General features: G+C 53.4%; 1 protein-coding gene across 10 annotated transcripts in view; it reads right to left on the bottom strand.

Annotated features, from left to right (window-relative positions):
* Window positions 1-12,882, bottom strand: part of Cux2 (cut like homeobox 2) — a 177,340-nt gene that overhangs the window by 45,989 nt on the left and 118,469 nt on the right. The window lies entirely within an intron of this gene.

Raw genomic sequence — 12,882 nt, 5'->3', positions numbered from 1 at the left:
GTGCCCGCTCACGCGATCATGTGGCACGTGACAGCTGAGAAGGCCATGAAGTGTAGGCTGGAGCCGCCCTGCAATCCTATTTTCTTGGACACTCCAGTGTTTAAAAAATATTGGAGCTGTCAGAAGCCATCAAGCCAGACACTCCCGATTTGCACATTTGACTGCGGTATGTAAATGGCACCCCAGAAAGGACCGCAGTATGCAAATATGTGCATAGAGAGGGAGCCAGGCTTGGAAACCACAAGAGTGCCAAACTGCCAGCTTCTCTGGGGAGCTGGAGAATCTGGCCACCCGGGGCCCACGCTTCCATCGACAGCGACCACCTGGAACCATCTGGGCCGTCTGTTCAGACGGCCGGAGTTGAAGTGCCCCTGTCCCAGGCCCGGTGCACCTGCCAGATTCATTTTAACCTCTGGTGTGTAGCCCTGCACACAGTCCCTGCCTTGTTTTGCTGGCTGCCTCACACACCCAAGGTACTTCCCTGAGGCAGACGCAGCAAGCCTTCTAATACTGCAGGCCCCACTCAGAAAGCCAGGCCCTGCCCACCCATCCCTCTGGGCCCCCAGATGACTCTGGAAGCCAAGTCCTATTGAAGTGGAAGGGTGACTGGCTCTGAGGCCAGTCAGGGCCAGGCGGGAGGCCAGGAGCAAGCACAGGGCATGCATGCAGCTGGTGCTTAGGACAAGTATGATGATTCAAGGAAGGGCTGGGAAGAAAGTGGGCTTTGGAGTCAGGTCTGAGCTACTGAGACCTAAACCCCAACCCCTAGCAGTATGGTTTCCTTGTACCTCAGTTTTCCCACGTACACCTGCCAAGGCTCGGCAGGTGTGCCCCCAGACTAACAGTTAAAGGACAGGTCTTATCTGCTGTTTCTTGTTGTCTGGCAGTGCTAAAAACGCAACTCAGGGCCTCTGGGCATGCTAGACAAGTGCTCACCCTGGAGCCCCACCATGGGCCCGCCACTCTTACGTATAAGGTAATGTGGGCCAAGGCATTGCCAAAGGGCCACAAGGATGAGTTAGAGCCAAAGGGCACCTGAGAGGTAGAAGTCGCCAGAACCTAGAGACAAGGTGAGGGCACAGAGCCAGAGACGCTGGGTCACAGGTGCCCTCTGGCCTTGGGCTGTGCCTCGTGGGTTCCCTATCACACCTGCTGGCGCACACTAGCTGAGTGAAAACCCAAGCTCTCTCAGCTACATGCGCCATGGCCTTGCCCTGGAAAGCTGGCCTGGGGAGGGGGTGAGGGGGGTCTCCAGTAGCAGTGCTTTCTCCTCTCAATTCCATTCTGGCACATTCTCCAAAATGCCAGCCCAGAAAAGAGAAGCTAAAGGAACATGTGTGCCCTTTAAGGAACAGCGGCCACGCAAATGCCATCAAAGTGCTGTCCTTCCCAGGCTTTTAAATATAGCCGTGTCCTTTGGAAGGTCTCTGAGGAGTGGCTGGAGGAAGCCCTGAGGGGACCTCAGCCCGATGGGGGCACAGCTCTAGCCAGAATAAATATTTTCAGCACTTTGGCCATATACATTGGTCTCTATGGCAGCCCCTGAGCGCCGCCCTGTTCCTACAAAAACAGTGGGCATACGTAAAGGAGGCTGTATTCTATTAAATCTTTCTCTAGGGCCGGGCGGTGGTGGCGCATGCCTTTAATCCCAGCATTCGGGAGGCAGAGGCAGGCAGATCTCTGGGAGTTCGAGGCCAGCCTGGTCTACAAGAGCTAGTTCCAGGACAGGAACCAAAAGCTACGGAGAAACCCTGCCTCGAAAATCCAAAAAAAAAAAAAAAAAAAAAAATTCTCTAGGAGGGCAGGCAGTGAGCTCAGAATTTAGCCCACAGTCTGTGATTTGCTTACACACAGCTGCCCCACAGAGAAGGTTCTCCATTGCTATTGGCTGTCGTGACACTGTGATCCCAGGACTCAGAAAGTGGAGGCAAGAGGATTAGGAGTTTAAGGCTAACCTGGGCTACATCAGACCCTGCCAAATCAAAGGAATAAAGGAATAGCTCAATATCTGGTTTGGATTGATGGGGTGAGGAACAGAAAGTGGCCCAGCATCAGGGTGAGCAGGGCCTCTACAGACAGCAGGCAACATGGCACAGCAAGGTTTGGAATGTTTCGCTCAGTGCCCAGGACGGCATCTGGCATGTCGGAGAAGCCCAATAAATATTTGCCGAAATGAAGTTTGTGTCCAGCCAGAGACAGAAGCCCGCGAGGGAAAACAGTCCCTCCTGTTGCCCCAATCGCAGGGTTTCCTTGTAGCTAACAGGGTGACTTCAGACCTGAAAGTCCCTTCCTCCCACTGTGAGGAGTCTGCTGCTGAGACCAATTAGCACGAGGTGCAGAGGAAGGCCGAGGTGCCAATGCACCAGGAACGCGGCAGAAATGATGGGGAACTGGCTGGGGCTGACCAGAGACAGGACCTTGGGTTGGGCCAGAGCTCCTTGGTATGTGGGCCTTTCAAAGAGGCCGTGTGTGCATGTGTGTGTGTGTGTGTGTGTGTGTGTGTGTGTGAACCGAGCACTTGCAGAGGCCAGAAGGAGGTGTCAGATCCCCTGGAGCTGGAGTTACATGCAGTTGTGAGCTGCCATGTGGGTGCTGGGAACTGAGTCCACGTCCTCGGCAAGAGCAGCACAGGCTTGTCACAGTTGAGCCATCTCTCCGGGCCCGGCTGACCTTGTAATCACAGCAAACCTTCTCCTGCACTGGAACTACAGACCTGAGCCACTCTTGACAGCCACCAGGGTGGCTGTCGCCAACCATGGTCTCTGTCCAAGTGTTTCTGTGGTGGTCAGGTGACAGCTCTCAGGTCTCTGAGACAGAATGTGCCTGTCACTCTCTGCAGACAGTGTCTCCTTCCTTTCTTTCCTGCAGGGAGGGACACCCCTAATGGCTTTGGGACGTGGCTGGAAGGAGGCAGGGGAGCAGTGTGGCAAGGATGGACTTCATCAGAGACAATCATCCAATTGTTCAGGAGCTTCTATGCCAGGCAGACATAATCGATATGAGGCCGGGAGCCAGCTCTGCAGGCTTCCTCTTTCTTTCCCTGAGGTAACCGGAGCCGCCATGTTTACGCTGAGGTTGACTTCTGTTCTGGAGCCGATTGGATGAAGCTGATGGGCTGCACAGGCCTCAGGCTGAGCCAGGGATGTCTGTTACGTTGGGAGGCTGAGCTCAGACTTGGATGATTGATGCTTCTTGGTCAATGTGAGCCTGGTCCATCCAGAAGTGTCTGGAGGCTGAGGAAGCTGGCCTGGAGAGAGGCATCAGGAGGTCTTTGCCTCGTGTATGCTTTGTCCTGCCCTCTGCGAGCCCACCTCTGCTTTCTCACCCCTCAGGATCCTGGGTTCAAATCCCAGCGATACCATCAGCTGTGGGGCCAACTCAAGCCATTCCAGCCAACCTTCACCTGTAAAACAGGCAGCACAGACCCAATCGCCAAGACACCAAACACCAATGGGTGCATTTAACCACGGTGGATGCTCTCTTAAGTGTGATAACTGCCACTGGATGGGTCTCAGGGCACATGCTCACCCTCAGGGATCTCTGTTTCCTGTGTTAAGATTGGACTCTGGCTGTGTCTGCCACGGACACCTCCCACCCCAAGCCTCAGGACCTATCCACCGAGGGCAGGGCTGGAACCTGGGTAGAAGCAGAGCACCAGCAGGGAGGCTGCCCCTGGCGGGCCAAGGGCAGTGATGGAGATGGTGACAATGTCTCCCCGCAAATGACAAGGTGGGAAGGCGGAGGTGGGAAAAGATGTCCCCAAGACAAATGGCCATTTTCACTTTGTTTCCATGCTGTCCCTGGGACCAGCCGGTGAACCCTCCTGGGGCTGGGATGAGGAAGGGGCTGGCTTGCTACTGCCTATCACTGGCACCATTAATTTCTTTTTGTTTCCTGCTGAGGTACTGGCTCAAGGTAAGCGGCCGCATTGTGCTGCGGCTCCAAGGATTGATAGATTGCATTTCTTTGCCGGGTCCGTTTCATGCTTGGTGACTCCACAGCGAAGCAATTATCACCGTGGAATGCATAATAGTCTAATTAATAACTAATGTCAGCTCTGTCTCTGAGCCATGATTATACCTTAGCACATCAACCCCCCCTCTTAAACATTTGGAGAGAAAAATATTATTATAATTGACTGGTTAGACTGTTAAAGTGTCCCTGCCCTGTGGACAGGGTGTGCAGTGGGAAGCATACAAGGCACGGAAGAAGAAAAGGACTGTGCCACCAGCTGTCTGTGTGACCCTACCCAATGCCTGGGCATCTCTGCCTGAAAAAGGAGCCATTTTCCATGTGTGCATGTATGCATGCGCTCTATGTGTGTATGTTGTGCACACACATGTAACTTAGAGCTGCATTTCTCCTGCTCTGTAATTTATCCTTAGGATCTGGCACATGGTGAGTGCTCAATAAATCATGGTTAAATGGCAGGGCAGCCAATCAGAAGCAGCTGTGTGGCTCTGGGCAGGTCACTAACCCCTTCGTGTATTATAAAATGTTGACAATGACAGTCCCCAGCTTAGGTGGGTCACGAGAAATAACTCGGAACCACAGACCATTCCGAATGCTGCCTGGAACAGAAACACCAAGAACCACATCTGCCGATCCAATCGCATGCCAATCAATACGCACTTCATCAATGCTCCCCCAGCTCCTGCTGAGTGGAGCTATGAGGGACTGGGAAGCACAGGAGTCTACAGTGTGTGTGTCTTCGGCATCTGGGTAATTAGACAAACAGGCACAGGGAAGAACTGTGCCGCGCTCTGTGAAAGGGACAAGGAGTCTTAGCGGTTTCCCAGTAGGAGTGACATGTGACCAGAGCTTTGGAGGCGTTGCAGGTGCTAGGGGAGCCTAGCGGTGCATGAACTGTCTCTGAGGGAGAACTGTCATGGAGGGAGGTGCTGTGGGTGATTAGTGGGGACATCCTAGTCAGGCTGCTGAACACCCTCCCACCTGACCCAGAACCTCACAGCGCCCAGGCTGACCGTCTTGCCTGTGGGGGTAATGCAGAGGGAGTAGGTGCAAAGGCCCCGAGACAGAGAACGGGTGATCAAGAAATATTTAAAAAGGGAAGGAGAGGGTGCAAAGAGGGTGGGCGGGGCAGATGCAGAGTCCCAAATGGATGCCAAGAGGACTGAATTCCATCCTAGGAGTTGCTGAAGTTGTCAGAGGGTTGTAATGGGGTGTGGGGTGGGTTCTGTCAGCCCCGGAGAAGCAGATCATGTGGTTTTTCAGGAGCTGGTAAAAAAAAAAGAACCATGTGCTCAGGGCAGAGGGTCACAGAATCTCATGCCAAGGCCATTTGGGTGGACGCTTGCAGGACACGTGGACATTTACATATGGAGTTGGGGAAGGAAAAGTATTTGGGGGGCAAAAGAACAGAATATGTAAAGGCTCAGAAGCCCAGCACTACCACCCTTCTCTGTCCCAGGTGGTTCTGGATGCTGGGGAAGTCTTTTAGACAACTCAAAAAATATTATTATCATCACTATCATTATCGTTATTAGACAGGGGCTCATATAGCCCAGGCTAGCTTTGAGCTTATTGTGTAGCCAAGGCTGACCTTGAACTGACTGAGCTTGACCTTGAACTTCGGACTCAGAAGAGGGGCAGGGAGAGTCCTTCCTCCCCTTGACTCCTGATGCTGCAGTAGCTGCTGAAGTAGCCCAGACTGGCCTTGATCCTCCTTCCTCAGCATCCTGAGCGCTGGGATGACACCTGTGTCCCTATGCCAGCTGGGCCCTTCTGGACCAAAGCCCACAGCAGTCCAGAGACCTCTCTGAGCTCACAGAACAGACAGAGGTCCACACAGAGCCATCTGCACAGGCAGACCTGGGTAAACTGAGGCGCAGAGTGCTCAGCCCACCTCACGGATCCGCCTACCCCTGGCTCAGGACCCAGTTTTAAAGCCCTAGGAAGACTTCCCTGGACAGTGAAAGTGGGGAGCTGGCACACGAGGTTGGGCAGTCCAGCCCCGAATTCTCCCATAGTTCACCAAGTGTGATCATGTGGTGGTCCTGTCAGTCTTCCAACCCCACTGGCAGGGATGAAGAAGGTGGGGAAGCCACTTCCCAGAATGGGAGACTGAAGCTGGAGGTGAGTTGATGGGATCCGGGACCTTTCTTCTGGCTGTGTGAACTTGGGTAGGTTCCTCAGCTTCTCGGGACCCTATTCCTGCTGCTTAGGGCTGTAGGAATGTTGGGTTATGATATGAGAATCTGGGGAGCCTGTTTGGTGTTCCCCTTAGTGAGGAACCCCAATGCAAGAAGAATCTGACTCCTGTGCCTGCACTGAAGGGCTAGGTACAGGCCCCATTCTGACTATAACCCCAGGGGTCATTAGATCCAGGCCTTTGTGTTAGCAATGGGGCCTTTGGGGTGTGATGTGCTCGGCCCTGGCAGCACCGGTGCCACCCATTCGTTCCGGAGCCATGTTCCCTTACACTGTAGTCAAGGCCACTGCGATCTCAGACCTTCTCACTATAGCCTTCCTTTGCTTTTGGGGGTGCTTGGGATGAAGCCCCCTCGATCCCTGTGTCTCTCCTAATCCTCAGCTTTAACTACTGCAAATCCCAAGTTTCACTATACAAGAGAAGACACGCAGTCACACATCAGAAACAGGCAGGTGGGGGGCCAGGCCTGGCGGTTGGGCTCCGGCGTGCACCGGGAACATGGGGCCGAAAGGCTAATCACGTGTGCAGTGTGTACATGCGTGCCCTGCACTCGTGAGCTGAGCTCCCATTAGATTCAGAACAGGGTGCTGATGCTGCACGGCTCAGAGGCAGGACCTTGAGACGTGATTGGATGAAGAGGGCTGGGATCTAGTCTGTGGATTCACCCATTGGCTGGCTCTCAGCTATCTGGTCTCTAAAAGGTGTAGCTTATTCCTGCTACTTTCTGTCTGTCTTTCTGCTTCCTGGCTGCCATGAGGTGAGCAGCTGTTCCACCATCCTCTTCCGGCACAATGTTGGCTCAGTTCAGAAAGGCAGGGCCACGGGGCCACAGACAGAGGCCTCTGAAACCCTGAGCCCCAGTCATCTTCCTCCCTGGCTTTACTCGGGTTATCAGTCACAGCGATGGGAAGTTTGACCCAGGGAGGCTGCACTGGGTACCCCATGGTATCCCTAGGGTCCCCAGTGTGGTACCCAGGGGCCTGCTCAGTCTTTCATTATCCACTTAGGCTACATGAACCTCAGTGAGCACTGCTAGACAACACTGGCCAATGTCCACCTCTCTCCCACAAGGCCACAGTGCCGCAGGGGCAGGAAACAGAACTTAAGGGACTAAGGAGATGGCTCAGCCAGTAAAGTACTTCCTTGTAAGCAGGAGGACCCCGGTTTGATGTCAAGAACCCACCTCTAAAAAATAAAAATAGAAAAAAGAGCTGGAAGCACAGTTGTAATCCCAGTGCCGGGGAGGTTGGGCCCTTGCAGAACTCAGCTGTGCATCTGCTAGCCAGCCTGGCTAAGGGGCAAGCCCAGTTAGCCAATCCCAGTGAGATTCTCCACATACATCCTCACACGTAGGCTCACACATACACACAGTAGCTGGCCACTCACCCTGGTATACAGTAGGTACCAAGTCAATGTTTGCTGAGTGAGGTCTAAGTGGAGCTAGTGAAAAGCAGGGGCCTCCTCACAAGAGAAAGGGTGTTGAGAGCCACTGTGGGCAACAGGGAGAAATCGGGGGAGCCTGCAGTGAGGTTCTGGCAAAGTCAGGGAAGGTGTGTAGAATTCAGCGGGCAACAGGCTGAATAACCAGGTCCCAAGCATCATTATTTTGGTGACTCTTCCCCACCTCCGCGGGGGCACAGGTGCTTGCATGCCCCATTCTACAGCCAGGCAAACTGAGGCTCAATCAGGAACCTGGTCACAAGCAGGGCCACCACATGAACTCAGGTCTGTATGACCCTGGGTTTATGCCCACTCTGCTCCATCCTTGGCACCAGGCGTGGAAGGGACCTGAACTCTTGTGTACTTCCAGCACCTAGCTCCATGTCTGGCATACAGTAGGCGCTCAATAAGCACCGACTGAGCAGCTGAATGCGTGTCTGTGTGTTGGGCCACACAACCCCTGCTGAAGTGAGTGATCTGTGTTTCCAGTAGCTCCCCCCTCCCCGCCCACCCCCACCTCCGTCTGACTGAGGCGGCAGCTCAATGGATGTACACCCGATAGCCTCATCTGCCCGGCGCCAGGCCCGCCCGGTCCCAGAGCTCAGTCTATTAAAAGGCTTGTAAATTTTCATACACGAGCGTCTGGGCAGCAGGGTAGACTAATTGCTGTTAAATGTGCGGGAATGTTCCTGCCACGCAGCCAGAGTCATTGCTCTTCGTGGCTGGGCGCAGCCGGTTCCTTTGCCGGGTGGAAAGCTTACAGCGTGCACACAAGGCCAAAAAGCAATTCGTGTCAAAAAAGGATCAATAATATAAAAATAAAGCACAAGAATTCGAGTTAAAGGGAATGCCATGTAAATATGTGGTTCACGTCCATGATTCCAAGATTAAAAAAAAAATCAATCAACACCCTTCCTTAGATGATGTTATTTCTAATGAGAAGGACCCATAATGGCTGCAAGTATCTGCTTAACTGGGGGGCAGGAGCATTAATAATTTACTTGATAAGGCAGAGAGAGCGAATCAAAGAGGATGGCTGAGGGTTCTTAATTTGGTTGTAACTCGGCATCACAGCCCGAGGATGCCTTGGTGGGCTGACAGCAAATCCAGATGGACGTGTGGGTTAGTGGGAGCCTCGCCTCCAGCCGGCAAGACCGCCAAGGAGACATGATGGTCCTCAAGACACCACCAGAGAGGGTGGGCAGGGAGCGGGGAGGGCGTGGGCCGTTAGCACCTGCCTCGTGCTGCAGGTGACACTCCTGTCTGATGAGAATTTAGTATCACATAACTCAGTCCCAACTTAAACTCTCACTTCCGTGTACATTATGGGCTCCCCAGCTAGGCCTTCGCAGCAACTCTTGGTCCCCTGGATGTCGAGGAACCCAGGTAGCTCTCCAAACTGAGGCTTGTAGTTCCCATCCTCAAGGCTATGGCTGGAGGGCTGTGAGGACCTGGGCAAGCGCTTTGCCCTCTCTGAGCCAGCTGAGACCTACAGAAGGGTACATACAATCTAGGCTGTGCCTTACTCGCAGTGTTAAGCCATTGAGGCCTTACTGGTTGCTGTCCCCGCCCAAGTAGAGTCTTGTAGGCTGTGGCTGAGCCTCAGTTAGCTCACCAGAGGAACTGGGTGAGTGGCTCCCACACAGGACTTGTGGGAGGCACAAGTGTGGCATGGCCAGCCTCTCTTCTATCGTATGTTCTCCCTGTATCAGTATCAGTGCATTGAGCTCCCCGTGAGCCTCAGGGGCAGCCATGATTCGGATCTTCATTTCAAAGCAGAGACCAGAGAGTAAGTCTCTAGCACCCACAAGGTGGAAGGGGAGAAATGACGCCTGCAAATCCTCCCTTGGTTAGCACCCATGTGCTGCAATGCATACACGCACGCGCACACACACCCACACCCCCCCCCCCACACGCACACCAAATAAATATAGACAAATCAAAATCTTTTGAAGGGGGAGGGGCAGGGACCCAGAGAAGTTAAGTGACTCTTGCTCAAGGTCACACAGTCAAGAAAAAAGTGGGGTTGCTCCTTTTATCTTCGGAATTAGCAACACTCCTAAACAACCCCTTAGCAAAATCGCTCACGGTTTGGCAGCGTGACTGGGCTCTTCTCGACACCTTAGGACACAGGTGGTGGTGTTGAGCCTGCAGTTAACAGAGCTCAGCCACCAGCTCTTGGCCTGTCTTCTTTAGGTAGCACTTTTTGACATGGCTTCTCCCAACAGGGAGTGTGCTGGCTGGCAGGACATGTCAGGAGGCAGAACCGCCAGGCAGGCTAAGGGCCACCTTGGTCTCTTGTGAAAGCAGGCCCAAGCCCAAAGAGATACAGATGTCTGGTTTGATGGGGCACTCCAGGGCATATGTGTACAGATAAGGGACAGGATGCGTGGCTGTGGCAGTACAAGTTCAGGGAGAGCACACCAGGTCCCCTTTGGCTCTGGACAACTTCTCCCGGGTTGAACAAGGGGGCAGGACTTCCCCAGGGGTAGGGACAGCTCTGAGCTGTCTCCAGCCTCGTGGGAGCATAACACAAACATTGGACCATCCAAAGACATTTGTAGAGGGCTATGTGGGAAGGTGGTTTGTCTTCCCTGGGAAGTCCTTGAGTGTATTGCAAAAATGCCTGCTGCTCCCATGCCAAGAGGGGCAGAGGCGATGACTGGATGTAGCCCTCCCGAGGGTGACATCAGATGCTTTTAATACACTACAGGTAAGAACACATGTACACGTACGTGTGTGTGTGTGTGTGTGTGTGTGTGTAAGTACGTGTATCTGTGTGTGCATGTGGAACTGGGAACAACTTGCAATGCCATTCCTCAGCTGCTGCACACCTTTTGACAGGGTCTCTCACTAGTCTACAGCTCGCCAAGCAGACCAGGCTGGCCAGTGAGCCCCAGAGCTATGGCTCCACCTCCTCTGTACTGGGGAGTCACCAGAACTGTCTCTTGGTACCAGCGGTGGTCACATGCGCTCCTCAGTTCCAGGGACGAGGGCACTGTTGGCTGCAGGCTGAGGTACACGATGCCTGCCGTATTGCACACTAGTGACATGTCTGCCACCTGGCACTGAGTAACTCACTGACTCAGACACAGGAAATCACTCGCCAAAGTCACATATGTCCATTCAGGGACAGTCCCCAAACTGCTGTGTTCCCTTTAGGCTCAGGTGACCAGCTCTGCTCCAGAGAAACTGAAAGGGCTTCTGTCACCCCCCGCCCCCAGGCCACCCTGCAAAGAGGAAACTGCACAAGAGGGGCCTGCTGGGGGGGCCCTGAGGTCTAGGGGGCAAGCTGGTGCATGTAACACTTGGAACCGTCTCACCTCAAATTTAGCAAAAACAAAACTTTTAATTTAGATGTTTGTATCTCTCTGTCTCCAAGCAAAAATAACTCTAAGATAATGACTGTAATAAATGAAGGTAATTAATTGTGGTTTGTTCCTTTAGTGTCTAGTCAGCTTAATTTTACCTTTTCAACTAATAATGAGAAAATAATTTTTGTGCGTGGAGGGTTAATGACATGTAACTGTGAGAGCCGCTAATTGCATGTTGCAATCCATCCATCAGCGGCCCCATCTGCGTGGCTTGATTATGTTTGCTAAATTACTGCTTTGAATTATCTTTCATAAAAGCAACTTTTATAATTAGTGGGGCTTTTGGGCTGGCTCCCTTTCTCTGCGTGAGGATTTTCAAACTTCGGCCATTTCAGGCTGGTTCCCAGAAACCACCTTCCCTGGCTGGCATGTTTTCCTGGGAGGTGTGTGTGTGGGGGGGATCTAAATTGCCCTTTGAGCAATCAAGGAAGCCTTGATTCACAGCGGGCCGAGTCCACTTCCTCCCCACCACACCTCCCATAGTCAGGAAAAGTATTTGGGGTGAGGGGACCCCCAACTCTGCATACACCAAGGTTGCTGGATTGGAAGGCACGAATGGATCTGACCTTGATTTGGCTCTGTGGCCACTTTCCTCCCCATAGGGGTGAGGCGGGACCTACGGCCATGGCATTTTAATGCAGTGACCACGAGGCAGGCAGGGGCTTGGGGAACACAGTCAAGATAAGTCCTGTGGGTGGGTGGCCAGAGAGATCCCTCAGAACAACTGTCTGCACACCGTACCATGTGCTCCCCAGCAGCTTCCTCTTCCTTTGGATTTTCAGGCTTGTTTTTATGTCCCAGGAGGAGAGTTGAGGTTCAGAGAGGTCCTCCCCAGGGCCACACAGCTAAAGAAGCAGGGCTGAAATTCTAAGCCCACTACCCATGAGGCTGTGCCTCGGATCTTCTCATCACTTCTAACGTCCAAGTCTTTCTTCTGTGGCAGAGGGAAGACATCATTCCTCGCAGGCCAGGATGGCCTCCACTTTCCCAAGCACTGGGATTATAGGTGTGTGCCACCACTCCCAGCTGTCTCCAGGCTTTGAACACCCAAGGCACTATTTTGAACACTTCCTTGCACCCCGCTAAGCCTCAATCTTGTTGAGAGAGAAAATGATCACCAATTTGACAGAAGAGGACATAGAGGCACAGAGAGGCCAAGTAACTCACCTCAGGTCACACCCACAGCCAGTAAATGGTAGAGGCAGGGTTCCAACCCCAGCTACATTCCTGTGACCCTGAGACAGAGGGCCAGGTGGGCGTATCCCCCTCTTTCCTGAGGTCTCTCTCACTATCCATGTCCAAAACTACACAGAAGGACCGCAAGTCTCTATTCCCACGGTACAGAGAGGGACATGGAGGTTCAGGCATCCTGCCCACACCAACATTCATGTATCTGTAGCCGAGGCCTGCATGTAATGTGGCTCTGAGGGAGAGATGGCTGAGGAGCTGCGGAGTGGAGAATGAACAGGAGCCCTCCCCTTCACCTCAGGGGCCGTGGGAGGGTTTTCTGGGTCCACCTGAGCTCAGCGGGAGTCCTTGCCCATGGGGTATTAGAGATGGGCTCCCCTCCCCAGCCCAGCACGACCCCAGCATCTTCTCAGGCAGGCGAAGGGATGGTACCAGTGCCGTAGATGGTACATTTGATTGTCACAGGGTGGATGGGAGGCAGAGGCAGTCACTGCCAGATAGCCGCAAAGGCCATGAGCAAGGCTGGTTTCACCCAGAGGGTGGTGGGAGGTGGATGTTCTGGGAGGGCCCTGGGCCTTATCCACAAGGATGCCTTAGCAGGGCAGCAGACCTCAGATTTCAGCCTGGGGAGGGGTAGCCTGCGAAGAGGGAAGCCCAGTGCACGTTGCCCCCACATCCCCAAGCACTTGGCTACTGGCTCTTACTTAC

This window comes from Chionomys nivalis, chromosome 3, assembly GCF_950005125.1.
Source record: "Chionomys nivalis chromosome 3, mChiNiv1.1, whole genome shotgun sequence".
NCBI classification, from domain to species: domain Eukaryota; kingdom Metazoa; phylum Chordata; class Mammalia; order Rodentia; family Cricetidae; genus Chionomys; species Chionomys nivalis.
The sequence above is the reverse complement of the archived record's forward strand: the minus strand, read 5'-3'. Positions and strand labels throughout refer to the sequence as shown.